The sequence below is a fragment of the Euprymna scolopes genome, chromosome 8 (genome assembly GCF_053919585.1).
Source record: "Euprymna scolopes isolate OS-2025 chromosome 8, ASM5391958v1, whole genome shotgun sequence".
Classification (NCBI taxonomy): domain Eukaryota; kingdom Metazoa; phylum Mollusca; class Cephalopoda; order Sepiida; family Sepiolidae; genus Euprymna; species Euprymna scolopes.
This window is the reverse complement of record NC_136489.1, coordinates 110,706,045-110,712,619: the sequence shown is the minus strand read 5'-3', so window position 1 is coordinate 110,712,619 and position 6,575 is coordinate 110,706,045. Positions and strand designations below refer to the sequence as shown.

The 6,575-nt window shown below is 39.3% G+C and overlaps 1 pseudogene; it reads left to right on the top strand.

The window, feature by feature from the left end:
* Nucleotides 1-489: 489 nt before the first annotated feature.
* On the top strand, nucleotides 490-615 carry LOC145284312 (U2 spliceosomal RNA; annotated as a pseudogene).
* Nucleotides 616-6,575: the final 5,960 nt, after the last annotated feature.

The window sequence follows — 6,575 nt, the reverse complement described above, 5'->3', positions numbered from 1 at the left end:
CTCCGTAACATTTTTGTGCTTGGACTTTTTGGTTAATATCAACGGTATGTTGTTGATAGATGCTGTTCTTAGCTGTTTAAGTTTTTCTTGGCCTTTTGGCCTAGATCAAAGTGTAGTATCTTTCCGGCAGATACTGCAAGCAAAGACCATATGTGGGGGCGACCCAACATATAAGACCTTGGTCAATGTAGGGGAAACCCTTCATACCAATTGTCACTATCCAGCTCCCCTACTCCCCAGTGAGTTGGTCCCCATTTCCCCTTCACTCCTCACATAAAACATCGGCCTTGTGCCTAATTTCCTTTGTGGGGGAGCAAATAAATACCAACCCCACATATAAGACCCTGGTCAAAGTAGGGTCAACTCTTCATACCAATTGTCAATATCCAGCTCCCCTACTCCACGGTGAGTTGGCCCCCATTTCCTCTTCATTCCACACATTAAAAATCGGCCTTGTGCCTTATTTGCTGGGTGGGGGAGCAAATAAATACCCTTTTCTTGGCATTTTGGCTAAGATCAAAGTGTAGTATCTGTTCCGGCAGATACTGCAAGCAAAGACCAAATGTTGGGGCGACCCCACATATAAGACCTTGGTCAATGTAGGGGCAACCCTTCATACCAATTGTCACTATCCAGCCCCGTTACTCCCTGGGGAGTTTGTCCCCATTTCTCCTTCACTCAGCCCACTAAAAATAGACCTTGTGCCTAATTTGTTGGGTGGTGGAAAAAATAAATACCAACCTCACATATAAGACCTTGGTCAATGTAGGGGCAACCCTTCATACAATTGCAACTATCAAACTCCCCTACACCCCGGGGAGTTGATCCCCATTTCCCCTTCACTCCTCACATTAAAAATTAGCTTTGTGCCTAATTTCCTCGGTGGGGGAGCAAATAAATACCAACCCCCATATAAGACCTTGGTCAATGTAGGGTCAACTCTTCATACCAATTGTCACTATCAAGCTCCCCTACTTCACGGTGAGTTGGTCACATTTTCTCTTCGCTCCTCACATTAAAAATCAGCCTTGTGCTTTATTTGATTTGTGGGGAAGCAAATAAATACCCTTTTCTTGGTATTTTGACTAAGATCAAAGTGTAGTATCTGTTTCGAGGAACTCGAGACTTCTGGAAAATCTACAACAGTGTAGTAAATAATGGGAAATCAACAATTCCCCCACTAACCACAATCACGAGGTTGTCTCCTCAGCAACTGACAAGGCTAACATGCTTGCCAGTCGGTTTGCCTCAAACTCCACACTGGACCCTTCCAACCACCCCCTACCTGACTTTCCTATGGGGACAGACGCCACACTAGACGATCTGAAAACCACCCTGCGCAGGTGCATGCTATCATAAAAAACCTTGACACCTCAAAAGCATGTGGACCCGATCTTATCCCAGCTGTGCTATTAAAAAAGTGCTCAGCCGAAGTAGCTCCAGTTCTCTCCAAACTCTACAACAAATGCCTTAATGAAGCTTGCTTTCCGGGCTGTTGGAAAACTGCTTCTGTTGTACCAGTATTCAAGAATTCTGGCGAAAGGACAGACCCATCAAATTATCGCCCCACTTTTTGCCAAAATATTTGAGACAATAATTAACCATGCTCTAGTCCATCATCTTACAGATACTAAACTACTAACTGACAAACAATATGGATTTAGACAAGCCCGTTCCACAGCAGACATCCTAACTGTGATCTCTGAACGTATCTACCATTCACTGGACAAAGCGGGGGAAGGCAGAGCGGTAGCTCTAGATATATCTAAGGCTTTTGACAGGGTATGGCATGAGGGTCTCCTCAGTAAAATCAGATCATACGGTATCACTGGTAGAATACTTAACATAATTAAATCCTTCTTAGATAAGAGAACAATCCAGGTTGTCCTCGACGGTCGTACATCTTAACAATATGATATAAATGCGGGGGTGCCCCAGGGTTCTATCCTTGGACCTCTATTGTTCCTGATATTCATAAATGACCTCCCCGACAACATTGCCTCTGAGATGGGTATATATGCTGATGACACTACACTCTATGGCAGGCACGACAGGAAGACGAATGAACACATTTCTAAAGAAATGGCAGAAACACTAGAGGAAGACATCCAATCTGTAGTGGAATAGGGACAAAAGTGGTTGGTCGCGTTCAATGCTGCCAAGACTAAACTAGTTTCATTCAATAATTACAAGAAACTCTCTCTACCACCCATAGCAATGGCCAACGACTCTTTATCTGAGAGTCCATCTTTCAAACTCCTTGGCCTAACGTTCACAGGAAACATGAGTTGGAACAATTACATTGAAGACATTGCCAGGGCCGCTGCAAGAAAGGTGGGCTCTCTCTACCGTGCTAGACAACTACTAACACCCGAAAGTATCCTGTACCTCTATAAGGCCACCATTCGCCCATGTATGGAGTATTGCTGCCACATCTGGGCTTGTGCATCTGCTACTAGTCTCTCGCTCCTTGACAAGGTTCAAAAGAGAGTCGCAAACCTGATAGGCCCTGAACTGGCATCTAAGCTTCAGCCTCTGTCCTATCGACGAAATGTTGCATCCCTCTGCCTTTTCTACAAGTATTTTAGTGGTGAATGCTCTGACGAACTGCAATCACTTGTGCCCACACGACGTGAGCACCCTCGACAAACCCGACAAGCTGCTTAATCCCACCCCCACACTGTAGAGACCCCTAGATGTAAAAGATCTTTTTACTCCAATAGTTTCTTCCCCAGAACCGCTAGACTCTGGAATCCATTCCAGGTCCCTGCTTCCCCAATAGTACTGACGTGCAGAAGTTCAAGTGTAACGTGAACCGACACCTTGCTGCCCAAATCCCTACATAGTACCCCAGTAGTGTTGCCCCTGATAGTAGCCCCCTACACCAAAGTGGCAATTTGCCTTGTTTGGGGTGAAAATGTAAAAAAAAAAAAAAAAAAAAAAAATACTGCAAGCAAAGCCCATATGTGGGGGAAACACCACATATAAGACCTTGGTAGAAGCAAGCCTTCATACCAATTGTCAATATCCAGCTCCCCTACTTCCCGGGGAGTTGGTCCTCATTTTACCTTCAACCCCCACATTAAGAATAGGCCTTGTGCCTAATTTCCTCGGTGGGGGAGCAAATAAATACCAACCCCACATATAAGACTTTGATCAATGTAGAAGCAACCCTTCATAGCAATTGTAACTATCCAGCTCCCTTACTCCCCAGGCATGTTCCCCCATTTCTCCTTCAATCCTCACATTACAAATCGGCCTTGTGCCTAATTTGGTCGGTCGGTGACCAAATAAATACAGTTTTTATTGTTTTTTTGCCCAAGATCAAAGTTTAGTATCTGTTCCGGAAGCTACTGCAAGCAAAGACTATATGTGGGGGAAACCCCACATATAAGACCTTGGTCAATGTGGGCGCAACCCTTCATACCAATTGTCACCATCAAGCCCCCTTACCCCGGGAAGTTGGTCCCCATTTCCCCTTCAAATAAATACCAACCCCACATATAAGACCTTGGTCAATGTAGAGACAACCCTTCATACCAATTGTCACTATGCCTCTCCCCTACTCTCCAGGGAGTTTGTCCCTTTTTCTCCTTCACTCTTCACATTAAAAACTGGCCTTGTGCCTAATTTGCTCGGTGGGGGAGCAAATAAATGCCCTTTTCTTGGCCTTTTAGCCAAGATCAAAGTGTAGTATATGATTTTACTACATGCTGTACTTATTGTGATATAAAGTGGGGGATCACTTTTCTGTATTAAGTTAATGTAAAATCATCACCCACTTTACAACCAGTCAGACTCTATGTCATTCAAGTCATTCTCCAGATCATTCAAGTTGTTTTTGAAGGATTCCAGTTCTTTTTAGCATTCAAGTCATTCTAAAGGTCATTGCATTTATCTTTAAGTTCATTAAAGTCATTCCAAGTCATATATATTTTATTTATTTAAGTCATTTCAGCCAATTTTGCGGTCATTTTAGTGTATCTTTAAGAATTTCATGTCAATCCTACATTCACACATTCATCCATTACACGAGAGCACACAACTAATGGCTATCGGCCTTGTTATACACTTAGAACTAGGTATTCATTTAATCTGCACCGAAATTAGAAAACTGGTCTTGTTTATGTAGATATTGTTCCTATAACTACGACATATTTTAAAGTGGGTGTTTCCTTTATTTCTGGACGATGGATGCTACTTATTGGTTGTGTAGTAATGTAAATTAGGGTGTTTATTTGCATAATTTCCATATCCATTTGCGTGAGAATGTTTATATCTGTAAAGTTGGGTTTTATATTGCATATACTCTATCTGGTTAGAGTTAAATTTGTTGTTATACGTTGTATTTTTTGTACACACATTAATATGTACATTTGTATACAGGTCTTATGCATGCAATGAAAAAAAACTGGAATCTTAGTAACATCTCTATCATTCCAATAATTATAAGAGCAACTAGATTCAGGAAAAAGACTTAAATGTTATCAGGTATATATATATACGCAGTGAACCAAGAACAATGGAGATTTAAACAAGTGCCCTTAAATTATGATCAATAGGCATCTTTAAACCGTTTTGTAGAACGTCATAATTGCACACACAAACAAGCAACGTTATGATTTCGCGCGTTTACTATAGTCTGGGTCAATTTCTATGGAAAGGCATTTGTGCCGAAATTTAGAATAATGAAATATACAATAAAAATGGATAAAAACCATATAAGACTTATCTTTTGTAAAACAAATAGATTTTTGATAACGAACTATACAGACGATAAAATAAATTTTAACCTGTTCTTGTGATACATGTATCTAAAATTGCTATTGCTTACAGGCCTTCGTACTTTTTTGGAAAAACGGCGCAAAATTTTATTATCATGCATTGTAATTTTTAATCATCAAATCCAAAAGAAATGTTGTAGTTTGTTTTGCTTTCGTAAGTTTATTATCTCAAAAGTAATATAGTCCATTATATGAATATTTTTTATATAAAAAAAATCCCTTGAAACTTAATATCGAGTAATATTTGAATTTTATATCATTTAAAGCTTTTTAAAAAAATATTTCTTAGAATTCTGTTTTGTTTTTCTTGTAATTAAAATAATTATATTACCGTGCAAAAATTATCAAGAGAAACGTTGTTTTTTTTTTAACATAATAATATTGCTTATATGTTCAATTTAATTTACTACTTTACGGTAAAGGATTATATATACATATATATATATATATATATATATATATATATATATATATATATATATAGTAGAATACTGTTGTAGAGCAAATATGCGTTTTTTTTTTTATTACCGTATTTTTCTGTTAATTTACATTATTGCTTCAGCTACCGGCCGTTTTTTTTAGCCGTCTGTAGCATCCTCAGACTTTTACAGAAATGTTCGTTATGATGGGATGAAAGAGTGAATGATTTCAGGGGAGAGGCGCGAGAAGAGCGGAAAAAAGAGGACAGGAACAAGGGGAAGGGTGGGAGGGGATGCTTGCTATGTCGGTAATGTTTTAGTTTTGGAGTTTAAGAACCTTAGGTGGTTGTGGGGGAGGGTCTGGTAAGTTCACTTCTGGTGTGGCTGAGGGCATAGGGATACACGGAGGGGGGAGGGGTTATGTGGGGGGGGTGGAGAGGATTACTTTAAAATTCGCGTCTTAATGTCTAAGTTTTTGGCGTCTCGTTGGTGAGATGATTTTTTGATAAGTATATCTTGACCTGTGTTGGGTGTTCGCTTAGGTTCGGAGGTATATATATATATATATATATATATATATATATATATATATATATATATATATATATATATATATATATATATATATATTGTTCCGTCCCGTAAAGACCACGTGCTCCATTGTCGATAGTGATTAAATCTTACGACAGAAAGTTTAAACACTTCTCCAAAATTAAAACTCGGAACACATTTCGTCTTGAATCAACAGGTTTATTAAAAATTAAAAGGTAAAAACTGAAAAACAGAAAAAAGAATAAAGTAGAATTAGTGTGACGTTCATCGTGGAAGAGTGAAGCAGAAAATGGTTAAAAATACGTCGAAATTGAACAAGTCCAAAATAATAACGAACTAGAAAGTAAGGAATTAATCAAAGTCCCAATGTAGAAACGAAATAAAGGATAAAACTTACAGCGGAGGTCTGACGTTGAGGACGGAAAAGTGGAGGCGATAGCAGTTAAAACGTGGAGACTGTCAACGCATGGAAAAAGCGAGAAACGCCAGTTCCCGGTGTTAGCGGCGAAGGGTCACAAGCTGTCTCCTCCAAAGAAAGGGAAGAGTGAAGGCAATAAAGAAAGAAATAGTCATGACATATATATATAATATATATATATGTATATATATAGTAATTTATAAAATATATATGGCGATTAAGCTACACTGAATATTCGGCGTTTCATCAACTTTAGGATTCGTCAGGCTTGTGCGCGGATTCTGTGGTTGTTTCTCGTTTTTATATGGTCCTCTTCTGTTGAAGATTTTAGTTAGCCAATCAGCTTTCTAGTATCCACCGCGCCCCTTCCTATCAGCCAATGGGCATGCATTTTATCGAACA